The following is a 16,135-nucleotide window of genomic DNA, read 5'->3' as shown; positions in this document are numbered from 1 at the left end:
GCGTTTTGATTCAACTGAGGGCAATCCCGCTTAAAGTGACCCTCGTCTCCACACTGATAGCACCCATTCCTGAAGCCCTGATTCTGCTGGGGTGGTTGTCCCTGCTGTCTCTGATTCTGCTGGTTCTGTTGCTGCTGATGTTTGGGCTGTGGGGCCCTACAATCTTTGGCCTCATGGCCCGCTTTACCACACCTGTTACATGTCCGTCCACACTACCCGAAATGATGATAGCCACACTTGTTACACCGTGGCTTCCTCCCTGCATACGAACCCTGACTTTGGCTACTTCCCTGGCCTTGATTGACAGAAGACGACTGGCTGATGCTGCGATTGCCATTGTTGTCTGGCCTTTTCTGAGTCTGACCCGCACTAGATGCTTTGTCGTAATCGTTCCACTTCCGCTTGTTATCATTAGCGGACGCAGTGGCAGTGGGTGCAGCAGCAGTAGTGGTTGAAACACGCGGTGGTAACGAGTTACTCTCTACCTCTTGATCCACAATCTTGTGGGTCAATCGAACAATCTGTGTCAAATCATTGAGATGGGCTGCAGTGACCAAACTCTTCACACGCGGAGGCAGCCCCTTGATGAATAACTCAATCCTCCGAGACATAGGCCGAGACAAGTTCGGGCACATGTCGGCCAATTCATACGATCGCTTCACATACGCTTCGACTTCAGATCCAACCATCTTCAAGTCATAGTACTCGTTTCCCAACTTCTGGACCTCATCCCGAGGACAATACTCCTCTCTGATCAGTTCTTTAAAGTCATCCCAAGTTGTGGCATTCGCTGCCTCGATGCCCAACAACTGCACTTGAGCATTCCACCACGTTAGGGCACCATCCGCCAAGGTACCCGCAGCATATTTCACCATGTCCCCAGCGGGACAGTTACAGATAGCGAACACGGACTCTGCTTTCTCAAACCATCTCAGAAGTCCCACAGCCCCTTCAGTCCCGGTGAAGGTCTGTGGTTTACAGTCCATAAACATTTTGAACGTACACGCAGGCTGGTTGGGTTGAGGTTGCACTTGCTGACCTAAATGACGAAAGGAAACACATTATAGGAGTGAAAAGACGTGTACGCGATATAAGAGTAAGAGTACTTGGTACATTCCGTACCAGCTTGATAGGCTGCTAAAGCCTCAGCCACACGGGTGTTGATCAAGTCTGTCAACTCAGCCTGAGTCATGTTAATGTTATCACGTCCGTGTCCTCGTCCACTCATGATTCTATATATAGCGATGAACCGATTCAGGAAATCGAAACGAGATAGAAATCAAGTATCATGTTGGTATCTACGTACTACCAGGTTCGCACATAATAAGGCAGAACCCTTCTCACACTCGATAAGCCTCACTGGGACTTGCATGCACCCCACGTTATTATTAAGTGTGCACCCATAATAATAAGGCAATTTGCATGCTTGTCTCAGTGCTTCTTAGCTTGCGCTCGAAGTTTCCCCCGTTCACACAACACAACGAATGGTATCACAGGTTTACTATTCACATGAGTCGAAGGGGAGTGTCACACTATCAAGTCACTCTAGTATCGAGTGTATCGTGTCATACAAGTTATGAGTGTGTGACTACTAAGGGTGTAATGCATAAACTAAACGGAAGATGAACCTTGCGATCTGGAGCTGAGTGTCATGATCGATTCTTCGAAGGTATTTGGTTATAGTCCGGTTTTATAAAACGTTTTAAAACCTAGTTCACTATAACCAGTGGCTCTGATACCAAACTGTAACACCCCCAAAATACCACCTGCGGAAACTCCGTGAGGCGTGTTACGCATCAGAGTCTGAGCCACTAATCACATTGAACCAATGATAATTATTTAAATAAAACATGTCATTAATTACCAATACAAAATGTCAAACATAATATTAAATCCCAAATAGTTGTATAGCGGAAGCATGTAATAAATCGTTTAACAAATGTTTCATATTAATGCTCAAAACCAATGTATCACATATATATTAATCCAAGAGCCTCGATCCATGACCACTCCAGCACTCCCAGATAGCAAGCCCATGTCACGAATTCTAACGACCTGCAAGCATGCAGACAATTGTGTCAGACGACGCTGGTGAGTTCAAGGTTTGGTTAATGTGTTATGTTACCAGATGTATGTTAAGTCAATTCAACGTTATGATATGATGCTGTTTAAAACTTGTTGAGATACCCTAGGGAGTGTGCCCATATGTATCCGGGAAGTGTGTCCCTCAATAACCTGGAGTGTGTCCAGTCCCCAATGCCCCTAGCCAAGCATTGATGATGATGGATTCCATGTACAACAACCAAGACCCAATTTCATTGTTTACCCAAGATTCCCTTCCAAACGTTTACTAGTTGTCCCAAACCACCGGGACGCATGCTTGAGAAATGCAGTGAACTCACCTTGGTTTGCTCGGTAAGATTATTTACTTGTTCACACTTAATCAGTCAAGTCCTAAGGTAAGCACGTATACATAATCAGTTCATGTTCATGAAGTTGGCACGTAAGTATGTTCATAATAGACATCGCATCAGAATTCACCAAGTACCACATAGCACGTATTCGTATTCATACGAGTACTGGTTTATACTTAACAGCAGTTAAATATTTCAGTTAGCTTCTAACAGAGTTAAGTCAGGTTACTGTGCAGAGTATACAAGTTGGCGAAACACAGGTTGACGAAACATACTCTGTTTCGTCAACTACCCTTTGGCGAAACACTATCATGTTTCGTCAATTTCCCCTTTGGCGAAACAAAATTCTATTTCGTTGACTACCCTTGGCGAAACACATTCTGTTTCGCCGAGAGTTCTGTTTCGCCAAACAAGTCCGTTACGTCGACATCAGTTACGTCAAATATCAATTACGTCAATCATGCCGATCAGTTACAGTATCAACACAGAAACCCTAATCATGCTAACAGCCGTCAACAACGTCATCAATCATTGATACAATACAATAATCATTCAGTCATTACCGTTCATATAGAAAAACATTAACCAATTCATATTATAACAACTCACTTCTAGCATGAACCCTAGATCACGAGATGACCCTAAATCACGACATATGTAGATCCGATGATCATGCTCTCTTAATCGTAATACCACCGATAACATACCAAATCAACAACAACTAAATACCTCGGAAACTTAAAACAATCAAGAATAACATCACATGTATACGACACCATAAATCTGAGTTCATGTAGTTTACTAACCCTAGTTAAGCACATAAGAGCATCAATCAACATAAATTCATACGATAGGATTCACACTAACCGAGATGGAAGAAAATAACGAATTGATCGCTATGGAAGACTTCGGGAACTTCAAACAGCCGTCGCACAGGGAAAGAGCTCTAGGGTTTCTTATTTTTACCAAACGTATGAAGCTGAAGTCTGTTCACGTTAATATACACAATTCACCGTACTGGGCCCGAACTGGGCCTTGGCGAAACTGGGCTCGGCGAAACACATCCGTTTCGTCGAGTAGGTTGACGAAACAGACTTTTGTTTCGTCGAGTTGTTCTTGGCGAATCAACTTTTGTTTCGCCGAGTAGGTTGACGAAACAGACTTCTGTTTCGTCGGGTTTATTCGTGTGTTAACAGTTCAAGTTTTTCAACAGGTTTCAAGTTATACAACCAAACACATAATCATGCAAACACAATACGTTTCATCATATCACAATGTGTACATTACAAGTCAACAAATCAAGCAACTAAATAGTCAAAGTCAACGTGCATTTAATGCGAAAGTGAAAGTCGGAAACTTGAGTTGTCACAGATCGTCTTCACTGCCTGGTGATATTTATCGTATCGGCTAATATCTGTGCGATCGTGTAACACTTCTAAACTATGAAAACTTAGATAAGATTAATATTCATAATACTAATGATGATATTGATAAGAGTAAATTGCCATTTTAGTCCCTAAGTTTGACCAAAAATTTTGCTTTAGTCCAAATAGTTTTTCTTTCAGCCGTTTTCGTCCCTGCCTTTTGTCATTTTTTGCAATTTTCATCTAGCCCACTAACTCCATTAAAAAAAGTCACGGACTAAAATAAAGAAAAACTATTTGAACTAAAATGACAGGAAAAAAAACTATTTGGACTAAAGTGGCAAATTTGGCAGGGAAAAAACTATTGATAATTATTGAAGAAGTAGTAAAATAAGCTTACATCTTAATTATATTCATGTCGTTAGATGAAATCACAAAGAAATTCATAAATATGCGACAAAGTTCATGTAAATTTTGCATCAAAGACAACTACATGGCTATCCAGTATCAAAGTTTAAGAATTCAAAACTGAAGAAGGATATAAATAGAACAATACCTGTCATGTGGAAAAAATGAACAGAAAAGAAGAAGAGACGATGGCTACACAAAATTTTATTAAATTCAAATATAAAACAATCTAACAGTACATTTATGAACAATGAAAGCATAAGCTTAACCAAATTTAGTATTCACGACCCGCAAACCCAAAAAAAAACCCTGAGAAACTCGACCCGCAAAACCCCAAAAAAGAGACCCGCTAAGCCCAAAAAAACCCCAAAGAGCTTGCCATGTTACGAAAGTTATTTTGTTTTACTATAAGTTCTTGTGGAAGTTGGAGTCCCCTCGCATGAAGCGGAATCGCCTCTGTTATGCACGGGACTCATCAATACAAACATAACTAATACAATCACAATTTTTCTACTGTGAAGTGTATTTTTAATCCACCCTAAACCTTGAACGACATATCATATTAGTAACACAATCAAGTAAAAAAAGTTAATCAACATCGAGTTATTGTAACACATAACTGTTCTCAATTATTAATTTAATTAAATAAAGATCTCATTAGTATCTACTTCTCCCCTCATTGATAATGCAATATTGCAATAAGTACTTTTATATCCTCTTTTTTCTCTCCTCATTGAACCACTTATCATCTCAAACTCCTAGAACAGTAGTAAGATTTACGGATCATATCCTTATATATTGAAATATAAAGCAAATAAATCATTAAGAATAACACAAGTTATTTTGTATTTCAATAGTGTGAACAGAAATGAGGATGTGACTATAAGTATCATTCATTTGCTACAACATGCTAGGTGGTAAAGACTTGAGAATGTGGTTGGTGATAGGGATGAGCTTGGTACCAATCGGCACCGAAAATACCGGTACCGAAAATCCCAAAAAATGGGTACTGGTACCGAAAATACCTGGTACGGTACATTTCGATACCGGTACGAACCGATATTTGAATAAAAAATCCGGTAATTACCAGTGCCGAAAATGCAAAAGGTCAGTAGTACCGAAATTTGAGTCGGTTCGGGAAATTTCGTACTGGTTTCGAACTGGTACCCGGTACCATTTGCTCATCCCTAGTAGGCGAACTTCTAACCCATTTGGCTTCCTTAACCTGTTTTCTTTATAGCAAAACTTCTTTTTATGTTACTACTTTGACTCGTTAGAAATAGAATACCATTCAAAATGATCAAATTTCACTTTCCCATATATGGGTTGAATTCACATCTCCGTTCCTAGCTAATGCCTAACAGTTTACATCCAAATTTCTAACTCAAATCTGTCTTTGACTTTCATTTGCAGATAATAAGTTTGACAAACCATGAGCCGGTGAGATTCTAGGGCTTCAAAATGTTTATGCTTGACAAATGTACCATTTATCCACTCAATATTCATCTAAAATGCTAAACAGCTTATAAGGTATGTGTAATAAGAAAACATTAATTGATTTAACTTAAAAATTTCATAACAATTATATTGAAAACCCAGTATTAAAAACTAATTAGATGTTAACTTGCTTCAATAGCTTGAAACCCTTGCTCAGCAACCCGTTTGATATAACAGATTCTGATAGGCGAATGGACTGAATTCCTGAATCAATAATATCACCATTCACAGACGCTTTAATAATTTCAACAAATCTAAGAACAACACGCAACAAATATCTAGATCAAAATGTAGTTGAAGGTACCTGAGGGGAAGGATAGATAATCAAAATACACATTGGTGGCTATTTCTTGAACACACACAAAACAAAAATCTTGATCAACACATAGGAAAGAAGTAATGGTACGCAATTAGCAGAGCTGACTACAAAGAAAATTAGATTATAAAAAGCCATGTAGTTTATAAAATGGAGAACTTCTTACCTTTACCATTGCTGGTGTCCGTGTCACATCCACAAACACCTTTATGTCACATACGAACCAACATCTCAATCGTATCAGTCACCTAAAATAAGATGTTCTTCAATAATTGATTCATGATAATAATCCTAAATCAAACAATCTGGTATAGAAAACACATTGAATTAAAGAAGAAACAGAGAAAAATTAACCGTCAAAGAAGCCGGAGGCTGATAACTTCAGAGATATTAACACCCTTGCTTAACGTGGTATGTTTCAGTGATGGCACACAATAAGAAAGCGTTAATAGGGACCAAGAATGGAAGAGGTGATTCAAAAAAAATATCACATATGAGAGATCTAGGGTTTAATTCTAAAAACTTGAACCGTATTTCTTAACATAAGCTCAAATACGTTTCAAAAACACTTTACATCAGCAAATATTAGAATAAATCATCTTCTGCGTATCAATATGTAACACAATTTGTTTCAATTGCATGAAACCTTGATTGAAACAATAACTCTACAAGTTATGTTGATATAAACGGAAACAAATGCAAAAAAAAAAAAGAGAGAATTAGATACAGGATGAAGATAGATCGCATTAACTCTAGTTGTGACTGACCGATTCCAAGAGGGTTTTAGCCATCTGAAACCAAAGCAATGATCTCTACCTACCTAATTGCAATACAGATCTGAATTTCACCTAAATTGTGAAAGAAAAAAAATAACCCTAACTTGTAAATTGAACAAACAGACACCCAAGATTCCCAAATCAAATAAAACCAACACACAAACAAAAATAACAATTCAAACACACATAGTACAATTCACAATCGAACAAAAAGATGGACGTAGGAATCATGAATTAACATTAAACGTACATTAAACACAATTCTTCAGTCGCTAGCATGATCTGAAAAATGAAAACGCAAGATGCAGAAACTTTAGATCCGAAAGAAACCCTAATTAACTACTGAATAATCAGAAATTATGATAAGATGAAACCCAAATCAAATCAAATACCTTCATTCATAGGAAAGTTTCTTCGATTTTGCTTCATTGAAGATGATATAAAAAGTCATTGGTCGGAAATTCGTATGAGCTTCATTAAACCAACTAAAACAAAATGGCTAGCCATGATGCCCCCGCAGTTGGCCGACATTAGGGTTTCGCATCGATGTCGAGTTTTAGGGTTTGTTACATGTAAGATGATTGAGAGGAGAGGGATAAGGATTCATACATGTTGAAATCGAATGAAAGATCAGGCGATTAGTTGAAGAGGAAATGGCAATGAAGAGCCCTGCAAGATGCAAAGATATGAAATTAGGGTTTAAAGAAGCGTGTGGAAAAGCTTTTTAGTTTTAGCGCTCAAAATCAATCAAGTTGGAACAATACAGTGACACGTGGCAAAAGTTGTTTTGCTTTATAAGAAGTAGTAGATTACGTACACATTTTAAAGAATGTGTATGTTATAGTTTATTTGATTTTAATATTATTGATTTATATATATTATAATTAATTCAGCTGCTTTATTTATTTGTCGTTTATAACTTCTAAAATATGACTTTTTATAAAATAATAAATATGTTATTAGAACGAGAATATTTGTATCTACATTTTGAACCAAGTTTCATTAAAAACAGAGTAGGTTCAAATATATTGTATTTTAAACTGTTAAACGGTTCCTAGGTTCGCCAAAATACCGTATATTTCTAATAGTCAACTTACCCGTGATCTATCCGTTTAATAACATAAGTATTTATATACTTTATTTTAAATTTTAAAAATATAATTTTGGGAATGTTACAGACATCATGGAGGTTCATCATATCAAAAGAGGGATGCTGAATCAGTCAAAGATTTCCTTGATCGATTCAAGGAAAGCATGCAAATTAGCGGAGCGGTCGGTTGACAGGTTTCCGGCTATTGCCACAGGGTCCGAAACAACCAATTGGCTGAAAAACTACATGAGTACTTGCCTAAAACAATGGAAATACTGATGGAATGTGCCTGGACCTTCATACACGGTAAAATATCTTGTGGGCACACTACAAGAAATTTGTTTTTTTTACCAAAACAAAGTATATGTGGGAAAAAGCATATAATGTGTTGTTAGTTTTCTTTACCTACACATAAAATAACTGTAATAATGTGTAGGCTCATGACTGTGGATATAGGTCATTATCCAAACATAAGTTATATGTAGGCATATAGCAAGCTATACCTACACATATATGTGTGGCTAAAAGCCATTTATATGTGTGGTTAAAAGTACTACAATTTTTTTAGAAAACATCTGACGTGGCAGCTGACTTGGAATCCGACATGGCAGCTGACATGGCATCCAACGTGGTATCCGACGTGGCAGTTGACATGGCATTTAACATGGCAGTTGACGTGGCATAAATATATCTGTGGGTAAAAGTAATCTTATGTGTAGGTAAAGGTAATATTATGTGTAGGTAAATGTTGAAGATGTGTAGGTATTGATCTCAATTTGTGTTGAAAAAAATGTTAATGTGTTGGTAAATATATTTTAAAGTGTATACATTAACCACACTATATGTAGATAAAAATGTTCAATATGTACAAACAAATACCAAAGCAATATGGAAACAAACGTGAACAAATTAAGATTCTTAATTAAACTAATAAACATTAATCTTACGAACAACCAAATAAAAGTACTAGTTATAGAAATTTAAATACTAAAACAAACAAGACTAAAAGTGTTTATAAGTTACTAACGTGTTATAGAATCTACTAAATCGCCTTCACTCATCAATGTTTTCAACACCCTCTAATGTATCACATTGAGATTGTTCCAGTGTGGTTGATGGACGAGGCATGATGTTATTCTCAATCAACGCTTGTTCCATAATTGCACATTTTCCTTTTACCGTTCCAAGTTCTTCCACTAGATCATCGTAAGCATCCACCAGCTCTTCGTAAGCAAGATGCTTTGATTTTTTAGTAGCACCAATTGTGCTACTAGAACTAACCGGATCACGTCCCCACCCGTGCAAACGAACAGAGCTTCTTCCAAGTACAGTCTCAATAATCGACTTATCGCTCATTGATTCCACAAAATGCTCCTTTCTCAGTTTCATCATTTTTGCCTTTAGAAAGAAAAAAATAAGAAGTCATGTACACTAAATTAATTAGGGGTGTTCACAGTCCGATTTTCACGGTTTTTAGATGAAAGCTTAACCGAACCATTAGTTAACGGTTTTTTATTTGTGTAAACCAAAACCAAACTATAAAACTCTTAAACCAAACCATTAACTGTTTGGGTTCTTTGGAATTTTATAAAAGATGACCAAAATGTATGATATATATATATATATATTTATATATAAAGTTGTCCAGAATTTGCATAATTTTACAAGTTGTCAAACACAAACTGTCCCGACTCCCGAATAAACTATTAAGATATAAGCAATACACAATTTGTTTGAAATTTGAAAAAAAAACACAAGTTGCTAAATAAAGTTGCCCAAAACTTAAAAATAATGCTTAGTACTTCAATACACAGACAAAATGAGCAACTAATGGAAGAAAATCACTCAAATTTTTACTAATTTTTATATGGTTGGAATTTTTGAAACACAAAATAGCTGGAGAGTTTGTAACTAGTTAGAGATTTAAACAATGTGAGATACGAGATTGGGCTAGCCCACGTTTGAGTTTTGACTTTCTATACAGTTATAACAATTTAAATTTATAGTAACTTTAATAAATAATAACAATAAAAATAATATATATATATATATATATATATATATATATATATATACATAATATTAAAGAAATAAATATAATCAACCTTTACGGTCCGGTCTAGTTATACGATTGGTTTGCGACATAAACGTATGGTTTGAAATTTTGAAACCGACCGACCAGCCGAAAGCTAAGAAGAAAACACTAACCATGAAACCTCACCCATAAACGGTTTAGACAGTTTCACGGTTTAAAACCAAACCGTGAACACCGATAAAATAAAATTATATACCTAATAATTGATATTTAGCGTAGAAACGAACAAGTAAACTTACATATTTGTAGCCGCATCAGTAGATATCCAACCTCTTTTTTTTGCGTCGCAATGAGTTAGTCGCCATGTCTCAAGTTGCGGTTGAAGATTCCAAATCTAGTCCACGCTCACTATGATAGCGTATTGTACTTTTCGAGCCATTTTTGCTTTTTATTTTTCGCTGTGCACGTGCCTTAACTTTCTTTTCTGCATTTTCCTTCAAGGACATACAACCAAAGAAAAAATAAAATATTAGACCGAATTCATTAATGATTAACAAAAATATAGAATATTGTTAAAACATTACCTTGTATTTTGTCTCAGGCCACATATCACAAAGATATTCCCAGTCTTCTTTGCTAACATTAGAAGGGGGTGTAGTCTTTGCCTTAGTCGGATCTTCCAATCCTCCAATTTGTTTGAAGTCTTCATGCAACTTACTTCTGTAACCTCTTCAAGCCTTCACCAAATAGCTATCAATAACTTTGCAAACCTTTGAGTTCTCCACATCAATTTCAAAAAGTGTCTTCAAGTAACAAATGTAACAAACATAAATAACTCATTAGTAAATATGAATATTAAAATCATATTGAACTTCAAAAAAAATTACAGTTAGCTTGTGGCGTAATGGCAACCTAACTTCAACCGGTACATGTCTCCATTCTTTATATTGTAAGCTACAATTGTTACGCAAAATGTAGCCACATTCATGCATGAAAGATGAGGCATTTTCACATATTACTTCCATTGCATTAAAATTGAACTCCATTGGCAATTTCTTCTTAGGAGCCTTCATTGCCTTTCGAGCCCCTTTACCACATGTAATGCCACGTTTTCTACATGTCATACTATCACAAATTTCTTCCTCAGGCTCATAAGTTGTGTCTATAAACAAGAAGAACATTTACATTAACAACACTACTTACAAAAAAAATTAACATGTTTTTTGTACTTGTCATACTATTAACAATTTCTTTCTCTAGTTCTTGAGATTGTTTTGCATTAATAACCCTGTTCTGGGAGATGGATCTGTGTACAATGCAGTTTACAAAGAGTGAGTTAATGGTGTGTCATATAAAGTTCAGAAGTTGGGGAGTGTGTTGGACCCAGTATGGCCTAAACAACTTCTTTTCACGTAATATGACAAGTGATTTCAGTAGATGTGAAAAAGATGTGCGGAAATGAAAATCAGACTTTCAGAAACAAGACCTACAGAATTATCAAGTTTATATCACTTTGAAACAAAATAGTTTACAAGGTGATTGTAAGATTATTATCTAATACAAATGAATCTTGAATCCTGTGGGTGAGAAGGGCAATGGAGTTTCGGTGTTTGTATATGAATGCTAAGCTTCAAACTCAGTTGTCTTCTGCTGGTTTGTCCTTCTATTTATAGAAGGCCGAGTACATGAATAAATAATAGTTTATTCATGCAATAAGTCCTGCATAAAGTAGCAATTTGACATATTCATTGAATCCAACGTTCAAGTTGCCTTTGTAATCATGATATCCAATAATGTCAGTTGCTTCGGTCATTGGTGGCAGGATAGAGCTTGGTTTTAGACAAGTGGGGTATTCATCAGAATTTCTGATAAACCACTTCATCAGAAATTCTGGTGAACAAATCATCAGAAAGTCTGATGATCAGAATCGTCAGAAACTGATGATATTTCATCAGAAATATCATCCAATCCATCAGAAATGACCTTTTCTGATAATCCAAATCAGCTCTTTTATCAACTTGTGATTCTTTGAAGTAGATGCTGCGCATTTCAGTTGTCCTATCTAATCTTTTTCTTCTTGTTGTGATCTACAGGACTGTTATGCCTTCAGAGATCCAGTTGATTGTGATTTTCTTCAATACTTACAAATAAAGTTTCCTAACAGTTTCCCCCTAAGTATTATAAGAAAATGAACTATCTATATCTATATCAATATAAACAAACTTCAACTAGTTCTTTGAAAAGAAAAAAAATCAAACAACTAAGTTCAGAAACATGAAACATAATCAAACCAACCATTGTTCAAAACAGGAAAAAAACTTAAAATATTTTCAAAAACAGCAGTTTTAATCTCATCAATTCATTAATTGATCTTAACTCCACTTCTGTATTTATCCCCTAGTTTCAGCTTTTTCTTGTGATCTATTGCCTTTTGAGTTTCTTTGTACATTTCTTTGTACCATCCTCTTGCTTCCATCCAGTTTTCAATGCACTCTTCAATTGTTTTTCTCAGCTGTTCATTGTGTTTTCCCTTCTTTTTGAGCTGCTCTTGTTTCTCATTCATGCAGTTTCTTATATATTTCAGAGTTTGATTTGAATACCTGCATATTTCACTGATTCTGAACAGAGCTTTCTCTTCATTAGCATCTTTGAAGACCACACCCATTTCTAGTTTGTCAAAGATTGCTCAAGTTCTCACTAGTTTAGAAGGAACTTCAGCTGGAATTGTGGTGTTGGGAGGAGGTATTTGTACTTTGTTACTATACTCAAAATTGATACACAGATAAAAATCTGCCAGTGCAGCCCTGTTGCATAACTTTGCTCCTGCACTTTTGAGACAGTCAAGGGTTCTTCTGATCACAACTGTATTCCCTTTCTCTTTATCAATGATATTCTTCATTTTGACTATGTCCATTGGATGAATATCATCAGCCAGATCTGCATCAGTAACCCTTTGTTCATTTTTATCTTTTCTGATCAAGGTATACTTGTTTTGTCCTTCATTACCCAATATACCTCCTCTAGTGGTCAGAGTATCAATTCTTTCAATAGATACTATTGGATTAGTCAAGTGTTTGTGCAGAATTACCCAACTTCCATTGTTTCTTTCTTCAACAATACCTTTACTCATTGGAGGGAGTGGCCTTTTTGGGTTTTCTTCTGGACCTTTCCAATAGTAGTGCTTTAGATGTTCTTTAGGATACATAATTGTGTGTAAATCACCTTTCAACACCATTGATTCTTTGATGTTTCCTTCTGAATCTTCTCTCATTATTTTTCTTGGCCTTTATGAGGAGGTCACTTCATGCTCCATTCTTCTCTTTTCTTTTGTATCCATCCTTATGCTAAGATCTGTTTCTCCTGTGATGGCTGTAGAAGATGATTGAACTGGAACATGTTCTTTCTGTTGGACCTTTGAAGTGTCTGGCTTTGGGACGTTTGGTGGAGGACCCATGAATAACTTTTGTTTATCTGGAGGTGGACCCATGGGTTGTTTCTGTTTTTGAGCTGTTGGTGTTTCTGGTTGCTTGGTTTGATCTTGCTGAATGTTTTCTGGTTGTTGTTGAGGAATTTCTGATCCTCTTGCTTGACTTTCTTGTGGAATTGGAGTTTTCAGTTTATGAAGATCAACCTTTGCTAGGCTGGCAACATTATACTGCAATCTTTTTACTAACAGATGAACATTAGTAAGAGCTTGAGTATTTGTTTCTTCTTGTTTCTTCATTTTCTGAAACTCCTAGTTTTCTTGATTTCTTTATGCAGTCAATTCCACCAACAGTTTCTCAAAAGCCTCAGCCATGCTGCTGTTGTTGGCTCTGAGGAACTGTATTTCTTCATGAATTCTTCTTGAACTTGAGCTTTCTCCTGCAGTTGCAACTCCAGCCATCTGTTTCTTGATATCTTGTAGTTCATTGAGAGCTTTCTTGAATTCTGATGAGCTCTCTCTGTTTTCTGATGACTCTTGCAGTTTGTTGAGAGCTGCAGTGTTATCTTCTGTCTGCTTCTGCACAACTTTGACAGAAATCTGGGAAAGGGTAGATGTGAATCAATCCTTCCAGTTTTAGTCAGAATTGATCTTTTGATCAAATTAAATATTTCTGTTCCAAAATCAATATTCAATCCATTTATGAGGCTAAACATGATTGTCAGAACATTCATATTTATCTGATCTGTACCTCCAATCTTTGATGATAAACACTTGTTCAGGATCTCCATTAATACTTGCTAGAAGGTAGGTAGCTTGTTTCTCTTGAATTCATTAATCTTTGAAATCTTTGTCTTGCAGCCCATTACAGCATCAAGTTGTGCGAACATATCTTCTTTATCTGGTGCTTCTTCATAGCCTTGATTTAAGGGTAGTTCTAAGCATTCCCTTATTTTCTCCGGTGAGATTGTAATGAAGATATTTTCCCACACATGTGATGTAAGCTCCATTTGACTTGAGACTTTGAGAGTTTTCACAACTTGTTGTAGGAGTCTTTCTGGTACATCTCTGGTCTTTGTGAGAGCTTGAGCTATCGGGCATCTGATCAGGAATTCAATGAGAATTTGACACTTCATGTCATACTTTTCAATGTTATCATTCATTGCTTCATTGTTGCTCTTTAATGGAAGATATTCAGCTTCAGTGATTAAAGGAACATAGTGTTCAATTTGAGGTGTGTTGATGTTGGTAGCAGCCATTGATGATATGGGTTTTTGTTTCGGAAAAGGGTTTTAGGGTTTGAGTTTTGAAGGTTGAAGATGGAAGTCTCTGTTTTTGAATTGTATATATAGTGGATAAGGACAGAGATTTTTGAGTGTTTTTCGTGGGTTGTTTGTATTCAAGGTGGTTAATGACACCTTAATGATGTTTTAATCCATTTAGGAAACAACCGTTTTTGAAAAACCTTTGCTTTATCTCTAATTTAATGTAAATCTTTTAATGAAAGTTAGAGATACCAAGGATCTAGCAGATAAACACTAATGTCCAACTTGCACCTTTTCTTCATATGGGACCCCTTTTGTTTTCAAAAAGGTCCAATAGAAACCTTTTCTTAGATTATGTATCTTCCCAAGTTTTCCTCTTAATGATATATATCAGAAAATCTTTGAATGAGGCTTTTGAGAGTTGAATTTCCTTTATATATATCATCGGAATGCATTTTGATTCATTTACAGAAATTAAATCAGCACTTTTTTGTTTTTTTTTAAGATGAGAGGAAATAAGTAGAGTTCGAAGATTTTTACTTACATTGCAGTTTTAAACTCCACACCTTTGTTCTGATTTTCGGGAAGTATTTGTCATATAGCTTGTTCCAGTCCTCAGAAAAAAATATTTTTAAAGAAACTTATTTCAAAATTTTAGATATTCAGAAGTTTCTTTGAATCTGGTTAAAGACAATATTTTCTGATGCTTCTTTCTGTTGACTTATCAAACTTCCTGGCAGTCAAGATATTTTTCAAAGTTTGATTATCTGATATTTTATCAGTTTATCTTGAGAATTTTCTGATGTTTAAACAAATTCTGATGGTTTAATGAGTTTTCTAAAGAATTACCAGATTTTCTGAGTTTCACTCAATCCTATCAGATTTCATTAGATTTTTACCAGATTTTCCTTGTTATCATCAGACATATTGTCTAAGTTCCCCCTAGATAATTTAAATTTTTTTTAAGTAGACAAGAAATAAGGCAAGCTTAATATATATCAAACAAAAAAAAGAGAACACACAGAAACAAACAAAACAAGCAAACACCAACTACTCCTCCTCCTCATCCAGTACGTTGTACATGCACTTCATATATAACCAGTGACTGGTTATACATCCAGTAAGATTCGTTGATGGAACCAGGGTGGGATCTCTTATGTTTTCTTGAAGTGCCAGCTCTTCCCTTGGATACCAGCTCCTCACTCCTCCAAAGTCTAGCTGACTGGTGATCACCTTGGTTACGAATCGAGGGTAGATCAGAAAAGGTTGATGGTCATGAATGTTAGCTTCTAAGTCTCTCATGAGAAACTTAGTGTAGTTGTAAGGTTTTTCCTGTACAACAGCATGAATCACTTCCATCATCCTATGGGACAGCTCGTTGAAGTGCCCAATCTTTTTAGAAAAGCAGACACTTAGCTGTGTCACCAGATACTGGAAAGGTGGTATAAAACCAGATTTGCTAATTTGCCTTGACACATTGTTAGAATGATAACCCATTTCTGTCAAGGTTTTTAGCACATCTACCTTATCCTGGAAGGTGTTTTCC

At 36.0% G+C, this 16,135-nt stretch overlaps 1 long non-coding RNA gene across 1 annotated transcript; it reads right to left on the bottom strand.

Annotated features, from left to right (window-relative positions):
* Positions 1-5,814: 5,814 nt before the first annotated feature.
* LOC118482902 lies at positions 5,815-6,248 on the bottom strand. Its single transcript, XR_004869168.1, has 3 exons — positions 6,166-6,248; positions 5,988-6,032; positions 5,815-5,887 (listed from the first exon to the last, which is right to left on the bottom strand). It is a non-coding gene; the product is annotated as an uncharacterized LOC118482902 (long non-coding RNA).
* Positions 6,249-16,135: the final 9,887 nt, after the last annotated feature.

The sequence above is a fragment of the Helianthus annuus genome, chromosome 10 (assembly GCF_002127325.2).
Source record: "Helianthus annuus cultivar XRQ/B chromosome 10, HanXRQr2.0-SUNRISE, whole genome shotgun sequence".
Taxonomy (NCBI): domain Eukaryota; kingdom Viridiplantae; phylum Streptophyta; class Magnoliopsida; order Asterales; family Asteraceae; genus Helianthus; species Helianthus annuus.
This window is presented reverse-complemented; position numbering and strand designations above follow the sequence as displayed.